Here is an 11,709-nt window from a genome sequence, read left to right as displayed (position 1 = left end):
GGTTTTGCAGAGCGAAAAAACGTTATTCCAATTTGTTTAAGATTGTTGAAATGATGTAAAAAGGGGCTAAGGTGCAGTATAAAGGGTATTAGTTGCTTAGCAGAAGCCTGCAGCGCTAATATAGCTCTGTACAAACACCTGAATTTGCGTCGGCCCTGAGCTGGCGGATCTCTGGTCCCATATTTGTTATTGCGATGCTTTGTGCACCTTTAATGCACACTTCATTATAGGACAACATTTCTAGAGACACTTTGGCTCATGTAATAAAAAAAAAAAATTTAAACATAGAATAGCGCTACTTGTAATAAAATGAGCCCCATAATATCACACGATAGATTGAAGACACACACTGAGATTGAAGTAAGCAGTATTTTAGAAACATAATTTAATGAAAGGGGCAGTTGTGACCTTCCCAGTTTTGCACACCGTACCTCTTCAGATTTCCTACCCTCCCCCCAATCGCAGACAGGCTTCCACTTTTTGGAGATGTATCTCGAGAGTGGAGGCTAAGGGTGCATACACACCTGTACGATATCGGCCCGATTAGGCTGATTAAGCCAAATCGGAACGACAAATCGGGCATATCGTGCAGTGTGTATGTCCAATTTGCGAGTACCCACGGTCGCATGCGATATCGTGCGATTGACTGTGCAGCACAGCCAATCATACGATATCGCATGTGAGCCTGTACAAGTGAATGAAGGAAGGAACAGTGATTGTTCCGTCTTTCATTAAATCTTTCAAGTGTGTACCGGCAATCATGCGATGTCCAGGGTGAAGGCAAATCGCCCTGAACATCGGCACGATTGCCAGTCGTTCAGGTGTGTACCCACTCTAACTGTGGACCTTGATGAATCGCACTGGGCGGGTAATCTAATAGCATCGGCACAAAAACCAAAGCTATATGTGTGCAGGGCGCTTTGTAAATAAATTCCAGTGTATTTTGTAGAGTAGGGAAGGGGGAGGCGATACACCACACAGAGGAGGTCTAGGCAACTCTCAGGATCACACACACAAATAAATGCTAATAGAAAGATAGTAGATTCCTGATAAGGATATTGCTGTTATGAGGGTGAGCAATATAGAGCTATACAAAAAAAGGAAAAAAAGAAATTCTATGTATAGGGGCACACCTCAATAAAATATAACTTTTAATAGGAAAATCAATTCAAATATAGGAATCCCTTAATTAGTAAAAATAGAACACACGTGAGATCAAACACAAGATCTCAAACTTTCACATAGTAATCTATGCTCAACAGACAATACACAAGTACATACAGTAATGAAGTAACATTAATCAAAGAAAAACGGGGAAATATTGGAGTATTAGTGCATAAAGTGTACAGTGAATTGGTTTAGTAGGTCACCATTAGGTGACAGCGAAAATAAAGCAAAACATATATAAATCACATGTATAAAACACATATATAAATCACATGTATAAATCACATATATAAATCACATATATAAATCACATATATAAATCACATATATAAATCACATGTATAAAACACATACTTGTTAAAAAACAAGTGGTCATGTTGCTTTTTAATATGTATGTGTTTTATACATGTGATTTATATATGTTTTGCTTTATTTAATGGTGACTAACTACACCAATTCACTTTAAGCTGGGTACACACCTAAAGATTTTCTGTCCAACCATCCAACTAATTGATTGGTTGGAATGAAAATCTGGTAATGTATGGGAGTAACTGATGATCAGCAATTTGCTCCCAAACGCCGGAAAATGGACAAAAACTGTTGTTTGAACAAATTGTTTAGATCAAACATTTAACAAACTTGTCTGACGGCCATTTTCATCTGTTTTCTGGCTTTTAGGAGCAAATTGCTGATCATCAATTACTCCAGGGGTGTATCTATAATGGGTGCAGGGTGTGTGGGGAACATGGGCCCCTGGGTCCAGGGGGGCTCTGCACCGCACACCCTGCACCCATAATATTACTTACCTCTCCAGAGTCCCACATCGGCGCGGGCGTCCGGCGCTGTAAAACGGCTGGAAAAAGGCAGCGGTGGCCATTTTCCCATTGTTTGCGCATGCGCAGTACAGGGAAAATGGCCACGGCGGTCATTTTTCCGGAGACCTGTGCAGACACTATAGACTCTGGGCACACTCTAGTGCCCAGAGTCTATAACTCCAGCGCTGGCCGCGCACTGCTCAGTGCGAGCCGTCCGCCGGGTGGAGAGGAGGGGACCCGTGTCGGAGACTACACCTCCTCTAGAAACGCCCCTGATTTACTCCCATACGTTACCAGATTTTCATTCCAACCAATCAACTAGGTGGATGGTTGGACAGAAAATCTTTACGTGTGTATGCAGCTTTACACTTTATGCACTAAAACTGCAATATTTCCCCCTGTTTTTCTTTGATTAATGTTACTTCATTACTGTATGTACTTGTGTATTGTCTGTTGAGCATAGATTACTATGTGAAATTTTGAGATCTTGTGTTTGATCTCACGTGTGTTCTATTTTTTTTACTAATTGATTCCCATATTTTAAATTGATTTTCCTTTTTTTTATTGAGGTGTGCCCCTATACATAGGAGTTCTTTTTTTCCTTCTTTTGCATAAATAAATTTCAGTCCAGGCAGCCATTTTGTTGAGCAATATTCACACAAGCGCATCCTATCAGGTACACTGTGTCAGTTATATGAAAGTGTAATCTCCTACATGGCAAAGGGCTAAACGTGTCAATGAGGTGCTATAATTCCTGTGCAGTGAGAACGTGAATCGGATCCGCTGGTTTCCATCAGCACTTTGCTCCTGAACACTTTTTTTTTTTTATATCTTCATTACTTATTTTTTAAAACTTCGGCTACACTGTTTTATAGCTGTCAGAGAACTGTTGTGAATTAGTTCCACATAGTGCCAATGTCTCGCTATTATTTGTGTTTTCACAGTAAACACGGTGTGAGAATATTATTACTGCGGGGTCAGGGCTCGCACAGGTCTCTGAACTGCCATAAATGAGCAATATCGCCTTCATTTACACATTGTATCCATTGGTTATTAATCTTAAACAGTGCAGCTGTGTCTGGGCTTTGCTGCTGATTTTACATGGGAAAAAGTGTTACGTTTTTATTTATGTTTAAGTCTAGAGTTGGTTTGTGGATCTTCATTAACTCTGTAACAACCCAACCAGATGTACTAAGGCCTGACTCAGCGACATACAGTAACCCGAAGGTTAGCGTACATCTAAGATGGTTTAGGGTCTGCGCATGCCCAGGACCCGTTCTGCACATGTGCAGAATGGGTTCTGCGAACTCGCTCGCAGCCCCCTCCCCCCCCAAGATGCAGCGTGATTGACATGCTGTGGCACTTGGGGGGCAGAGCGGGGTTGTGCCTGGCCACTGTTCCCTGAAAACGGAGGCGTGTTGGTGAGGAACAAGGCAGGGTCGCAATGGTTATCCCAGGCTGCGACCTTGGTTGCAGCGCTGGGATCGCAGATTCAGCGAGGAGGTGTCTGTTTCCTACAAACATAGGGCCGGAGCGAGGATCGCAGGCACCCTAGGCAAAGCTACACAACGCGCCCCCCTAATATAGTATTTGTATTCAATGAGGGCCATTTGGTTTAGAGAGAGTGCGAGAGAGAGCGAGAGAGCGAGCGAGCGAGCGCGAGAGAGCGATTCAAAAACACATATTATTCAAGAAAGCACAATTGGGGCTCTATTTACTACAATCCGCTTTTGTAATGCAGATTGTAGTGTGATATTACCAACTGAATTTGCATTGTGAATTCAGGCAATATCACAGGGATTTACTAAAAAACCCTTGCAGGGACAGAGCTTGCGATAAAGCTCTGTCCCTGCGAATCCCATCCGCACACTAGTCACGGTATTTTTGCAAAAAATCCCCTTCGGAGCCTTATCACGGTATTTTCGCAAAAAATACCGTGACAAGTGCCCCACGCATGCGCCGACCGGCTGCCGCTGCTACCCCCGTCGCCAAGCCCCACCCCCATCACTAAGTCCGCCCCCCCAATCGCAGACCCCCGTGACCCCCCCTCCCCACCCCCGCAACCCCCCCTCCCCACCCCCGCAACCCCCCCTCCCTTAATTACACTTGCCTGCAGTTATCGGGCCTCCGGTGATGTCCTCTGTCGCTCTGGTCAGCTGACATCCCATACTGCACTGGGACCCTGTCAGGTGACGACCGGGCCCCAGTACAGCATGGTAGACCAGCTGACCGGAGGGAGGACATCACCGGAGCCCCAAACTTCGGTCCCTGGACTCAAGTAAGTTTGGGGATTTTTTACTATTTTTCGTACTTTTTTTTTTTTTTTTTACAGTGAATCAGCATGTGGTCTGTGTAGACCACACAGGTGATCACTGGGGCCGGCTCCGGGCTCTGCTCTGCCTGGTATAGCGGAGCAGGAGTCCGGTAACCGGGGGAGACCGTGGAGGTGGCGTTATTATCAGAGGGCTTTCCCTAGTATTTTTTCACATTTTATTTTTAGCAACTTTGGTCGGATCACATTTCCCATTATAATTATGGGAAATGCGATCTGATTACTAAAAATAAGTGATACTTAGGGGCTGGAGTAGAATTTTACGAATTCTACTCCAATTGCCCTTTAGTAACTGTAGGTGATACTAACACAATGTGAAAGGGTGTGAAAACACCCTTTTTCACATTATTTTAGTAAAAATAATGTTAATAAATAGAGCCCTTAGGGGCCCATTTATTAAGGATCGCATTTTGCAATGCGATCAGGGCATGCAGTACCGCCCATGATCGCATTGCAAAATGCGATCATACCGGCCGAATGTATCACCCGGCACATTGCACGGAGACGGGCTCCGAAAAGAGCCCGTCCCTGCGATGTGACCGGAGCGCATTCCGGGATGCTGCGCATGCGCAGTCTCGCGGACTGCACATGAGCGGCGCCCATTGCCGGCGGAGGGATCTGGGAGATCCTTCCGCCGGCTGAAAATGCGGTGAGTGCCCATAGGACACAGTGGCTAACGCTATCTGCAGATGGCGTTAGCTACTGGGGTCAATATCGGGAATGCGAAGCATTCCCGATATTGATACATTTGGCAGCATCGCATCCCCCATAGAAACCTATGGGGGAGGCGGCTGCCGGCGGCAATGGAGGGATCGCAGCAGGTATCTCCGATACCAGCTACGGTCCCTCCTTCATACATTCGGGGGATACTAAGTGTTTGAGGTAAACCCCCGAAAACAGGTGTTTTCGGGGAATTTACCTCAAATGATCTTTGATAAATGGGCCCCTTAGAAACATAGAAACAGAATTTTCTTTAAAGAATGTCTCCTTCCTTTACCTTGTTAAAACCCTTTATATATTTGAACGTTTCTATCATGTCCCCCCTTTCCCTTCTCTGCTCCAAACTATACATATTAAGATCTTTTAGTCTTTCCTGGCACGTTTTGTGGTGTAGACCTTGCACCATTTAAACAAGAATATCCAAATAATAAATCTATAGTAGGTATAATGACTATATTATATATTAGTCTAATATAGGGCAAAAAGTAATTTAGTCATGTAATCTAAGCAACAATGGTGCAGTAAAAGATAACCTGATTGATGGTACAATTGGGGCTTATCTCAAGGCTCCTTTGAAGACGCAATCTATGGAGAATCCGTAGCAGCAGCTGAATAACTGTGTTAGAATAAGTAAACAAAAAGCAGCTGTTTCCCAACTTACATACTGCCCCAACTCCCGCCCTGTGCTGTGCGAGCCTGTCACACTGTATCGTCCCTGTAACCATCAGCACCAGTACAGATCATCATACAATATACTCCGGAACAAGCCTGGGAGATAGGAGAATGAGAGGGCTCCCAGGAGGCAGGAGCAAGCACAACAGGACTCTGCAGGCAGCCTCCAACTTCAGCAGCAGTGTGAGCGGCTGCGTGCAACATGCACAGTGCCGGGAGCGGCTGATCCCTTGTCCCCGACTTGGTGACAGCAGAGGCACAGAGAAATAAAGTATGCTTAATTGTCTTGTCAATGAGTGCCGCCCTTCAGGTGCTGGAGCCCTTAGGCAGCTGCCTAAGCTGCCTACTGGTAGCGCCAGCCCTGTACGGACACCTCCCTTTGCATTAGCATTTTAGATGGACTGCATTGCACAGCCGCGGTTCTGCAATTCCATCCATTTCTGAATCAGGCCCTAAGTCATTGGCCATTTGCACTGCAAGTCCGTAATCACACAGGGGGGAATGTCCTAGGTTCCGATATTGTGAAAATCAAATTTTTCAAGTAAGATTGTAGTCGCCGTATATAATAGAATGCGAGAACAGCCTAACTCACCAGAATCTTGGCCCTCACCGTTTTCAGTGCAACACAAACCGCCCTCCAGGTGTTTCGTTCTACTATTAAACATACAGGTCACCGGGTGTAATAGTGTGTAAGCTGTAAAATAGCAGGAATTCCATCAGATTAACTTGTAGAAGAATAGACGGCCCATAGGGAAAGAAGCTAATGCTGTTATCTCACTGTGTGTAAATAAAAAATAAATATAAGAAAAACAATGTGAGAGGTCCATTCCCCTAGGCTCAACCGGCACTAGCGCGCTTGTGCCTAGGCTGGTATACAAAAAAAACGGGAGGGGGGGGGGGGGGGAGTTGTTTAAAAGTGTGTGGTGTCCCCTCTTCCTGATTTTTCCTTTACCAGCACTAAGCTTGACCAGCCAGGGCTAGTGGAACCATAGGTGGAGACACACTGGCATTGGAGAGATGCAGGGGGGATGGCGCTGGTGAGATGCAGGGGGGGATGGTGCCTGAGAGGCAGGCGGAATGGAGCTGAGGAGAAGCAGGTGGCATGGTGGTGGAGAGACGAAAAAGGGATGACCTTGGTGAGTTATGGGGGAGGAGAAGCTGGGGGGATGGCACTGGAGAGATGCAGGGGAATGGCAAAAGAGTGATGCAGGGGGGATGGCGAAGGAGAGATGCATAGGGATGGCGAAGGAGTGACACAGAGTAGGGGGGGGGAGTTTAATTTTGAATCTAAAATAATACATGACAGTCCAATGTCTGAGTCTGACATCTTGAATTTATGTTGTTATAACTTATTGTGAATGTTGTTAAATTATGTTTTTTTTTCCGTGTTTGGCTTTTCATATATCTGAGAACAAAAAGACAAAATGTGGTCACAGATTACAAATGTAATTGTATTGCATTTATTACACTGTCACATATAGCGTAATGCAAGAGTAGTGAAACTTGTTTTTGTTTTGTATGTGGGGCGGGGGGGGGGGGCACATGTGGAGGGCCCAAAGTATATTGTTTCACCTGGGCCTGCCACTTGCTAGTTACGCCACTGGCATGGGCAGCGGCCATGAAACTAAAATGGCTGTTGGATAAGGGATGCCCAGCCGCAGCACCTCCTCCTCTCATGGGCCTTTGCGGAGTCTAGCAGGCTGAGCCTGCTTGCAGCCTGCCAGCCATCCCCACCGAGTACAGGAAGGAGCTGCAGAACAACTGCAGAGAACTATAAGTGAGTTCTGTGAATATGTTTTGATTACGTTAGCTCAGCATGTATGAGTGAGGGGTGCTAAGTTAACTGCTGTGGGGTTCTGGTGCTTTGTGCTGGCTGGGTGAGGGGTGATAGGTGTTGCTGGCTGCTCCACCTGGTGTGATCTGTGCTGTGCTGGGATAGGGGTGTTCTGCTGGGAATGAGGTGCTGTGCTGGTTTAAGGAGGTTCGGATGGGTTCTGTGCTGTGAGAGGTGCTGTGCTGGGTGAGGGGTGATAGGTGTTGCTGGCTGCTCCACCTGGTGTGATCTGTGCTGTGCTGGGATAGGGGTGTTCTACTGGTTGCTATGGAGATCTTCTCCATTTGTCCTCTCTACATTGTACACAGCTCAACTCATCATGGAATATCCCGAATGTCTACGTCCGTATAGAGTCTCCCAGCAAAAGAAGCAACAGTATTATCCATTCACCAACAGCATCGTCTTACCATATTAACATATGGCCATATCTGAATTTATCATTATTATTAATTTTTATTTTTTTCAATCAAGTATTTTTTTTTTAAGTTTTTCAATAACAAAACAACAAAACAGTAAAAATAAAGACATAAAATAAATCAAAACAAAATATACGAGTAAAGAATCATTACAAAATACTGAGATGAGAAATGTACAGCCACAGAAAACAGAAAACAATTGTGGTATACAGGCAAAACATAAACAGATTACCCCTCTGGAGAAATCCCTATGGAAAGAAATACATTAGGGAAATCCAGTCTTACTGAGGATCCCTACAGCTGCCTATTGCTCCACGTCAAGAGACAGCGTAGTCTGTACGAACTGCCTGTTTTCACTACATACATTGGGCTCAATTCAATTCAGTGCGCTCTTTGGTCCGACAGTTGGCAGTTAAGTCGAAGAATGCAGTTCTCGCGGCTTAACATGGGTATTTAGTCACGAGAACCGGAACTCTCTGACTAAAGTGCTGGGGAGCAAGGCTGTTAGCGCCGCGCTAAGTCGGAAAACAGCCTCGCGGCCGGCACTTTTGTCAGATTTCTCCTTGCACCCTAAATCCTTTAGTCGGACAAAACAGCGGGCTGAATTGAACAGCTCCGGGAGCCCTTTGAGAGCATTGAGCAGCATAGGAGCTGATTGTCACATGGATTATTTCTCACTATAAATTATCAGTGAGTATATGGAACGTTTGTTTTCATTTTTCCAAAAAGTGACTGGACGCGGCTGTATGGCTATGCATTAAACTGTCTATATCTTGATTTGGCTGTGGCTGGGACAGCAGAACACATTTTTTAAATGCATTTATTTGAATATTTATTGATAATTTTTCACATATATGGATGTGATACAATATATACAATAGATTGTCTCATGCATTTTTTACCAGATTTGTTATGTGGTTTTATTTGTATTTCATATATCTGTGCATAATACATTATACATTATATAGTTTGTAATTATATGGGCAAAATTGCATATCTTTATTGGTTATGATATCTGCAGCGCTGTTCATTAACATTAGTAACGCCTCATTTACTAACGAGTTTTACCACCAAAACGAGTGATAAATTTCACTGTGTATGATAAATGGTGCTCCAGCCAATCACCTCCCAACTGTCAACTGTTAGAAAAATGACAGTTGGGAGCTGATTGGCTGGAGCACCATTTATCATACACAGTGACATTTATCACGCGTTTTGGTGATAAAACTCGTTAGTAAATGGGGGCCGTAGTGTCATATCGGTAAGAGTCTCGGGAGCGTTCGCATGCACAATCCGCGAGCACGCTAGGAGAAGCTCTTAGCCCACAATAGAAGCCATCAAATGCCAAAAAAACACACAGGTTACTGGAGGGGCTGGTGTCTTGCCAGAATTCGGGAAGGGGGGGAGGTGAGATGGGGTGCCCAATATTATTGTATCTAGGGGTTTACCGACACCTAAACCCAACAGAGGCCATGGCATCACAAAACTGCACACTTTTCAGTATAGGAGAGATGCTGATATCTGGTGGTGGTTGGCGGGGCACATCACTATGCATCATTGGGCCCTGTCCGTCACGGGAAATGTCACAATTTGCTGGTCGGCTGCGAGGGGTCTCGACCGATATGACGTGATTTGCAAAGATACACGTCATGATGTTCCCACCCCCTCCCCGTTTCCCCGCGATCCGCTGCATTATCCTCATAGTGCACAGTTTGTTAGGAAGAGGGCAGGATGCGGGAGGACGCAACTTCCAGGAGTGTAGGCAAGAAGGCTCTGTATCCCCACATTCCTACATTCTGAAATGACCACCACAGTCTCCTTTTATCAAAAGGCCACTTACCAAGATCAGAGCGCATCAAAGGCCGAAGTGTTTAGCCTCGTACTCTCACACAACTACAAAATTGGCAATTATGTCTGGAAAATTAATCTGTGAATTTAAGGCAAAGTCAGACAACGTCCTTAATGAATTACAAATCTCATTCTTATCATTACTTGAGCAGGTGAAACTTTTTTAGATCCAGCGCTCTCTATCTTGTTCGAAAAAGTGTTCTAGATTTTACATTTAACATAAGAAGAGGTTGGCAGTGATACACAGAGGAAGCACTGAAATTACTCACGGCTCAGCCTGAAATGACTCCCAAGTTACCTTCAGAGCACTATATAGTAACATTGGCGGTTCCAGCACCACAATCTACTGATGTGACTTAGACAGGGAACAGTCTGCAAATTATAATCACTAAAGGGAACAGATAAACTAGTCCCAGGTGTGACCTGACTGCAGGGGTCACATCTCATTCATATCGTCTCCACACAGTCCCCTTTATGAGATTAATTAAGTATGAAATTACAAGTAAATTATATATATATAAATTTTTTTTAGATATTTTGTTTTCGTTTTTTGTTGCCAAAACATAAATGTTTTCATATATAATAACAAATAACGGAAAAGGTCTATTTGTCCTATGCTTAGGGTTACTTTGTATTGCGTTAGTATATTTATTCTACGTATTATATTTCTGGATGTGTAATCACTTCCATCTATTTGGCTTCACTCAGCTTTTTCCCTCCTGTGTTTTTATGGTCTCGTCGGCTATATCAGTTAGGGGCCTATTTATCAAATAATATTTGCGGGAGGCTCCCCTGAAATATTAAGCATTCCCCAAATGTACCATGGAGGGACCTCAGCAATATCTCTGATACCTGCTGTGGTTCCTCCATTTCCATCAGCAGCCACAGTTGCTACGGGGCTGTGAAGCTGTCAGATTTACCAAGCTCTGGAATGCTTGGCCCCCAGGGGCCCATGTGCACTGCACACACTGTACCATACTTGCCGACTTTCTGGCTGCTCCTTCCGGGAGGGAGCAGCCAGATCGGGAGGACAGGGGGGGCGTGGCTGGGACAAGGGGGAGTGGACGGATGGGTGATGAGCATTTGTGGGCGAGGCAGGGGGCCACGCGATAGCGTCATTTTGCCCCTGCACCTGCTACACAATGCCGATAATACAGGCATTGTGGAGCAGGGGGCGGGGGCCAAAATGATGCAGTTCAGTGTGAATCGTGTCACCGGCCCCCTCCGCTGCGGTGGTTTTAACTATTAATCATGGGGGGGGTCGGGGGGATCGGCAGCTGCCGGGAGACTTGCCTCCCTTTCCGGGGGGCCGGGTGCTGCATCCGATTTTCGTGAGGCTCCTGGCCAAATCAGGAGGGTAGGCACGCCGGCCCTGTACCCATTATATATACGCCCCGATTGGCCCCGATGAGAGTGTGCCATCTCCAGACGGTGTTATCCTATAGTAGCCTATGGGTTACTAATTCGCCCCCCCAGTGGCACATTTGCCTGCCAGCGGCTGAGCATGCGCAGTGTGCCCCGGGCCCCGGTGCACATGAGACCCGACCTAGGAAGCAGTATTGATAGTGTTACGTTACCACACTGCTGCCAGCTCCAGGAGTAAATTCTGCAGCGCTGGACAGTGAAATGAGGCATGATAACAAGACATGTGGTAATTGGTGCAAGCAGGGTAGTAGGAAAGGGGGCAGACATGAAACGTAAGGGAGTGAGGGCCCTGCTTGTGACAGCGTAAAATGTAGAGGGACAGGGCAGGGGGAGTCAGTAGGAGCAATGGGACACAGGTGGAAATAGTCCCTCGTATGGGCGATCCAGGGGGAGGGAAGTTTTTCTGCTCAGGGATTTTGAATAAACTGCTTAACCAATAATAGAAGGCGGCTATTTTGTGAGTAGGATCAGTATTCGCAT

The sequence above is a fragment of the Taudactylus pleione genome, unplaced genomic scaffold (genome assembly GCF_031769625.1).
Source record: "Taudactylus pleione unplaced genomic scaffold, aTauple2 ptg000252l, whole genome shotgun sequence".
Taxonomy (NCBI): domain Eukaryota; kingdom Metazoa; phylum Chordata; class Amphibia; order Anura; family Myobatrachidae; genus Taudactylus; species Taudactylus pleione.
This window is presented reverse-complemented; position numbering follows the sequence as displayed.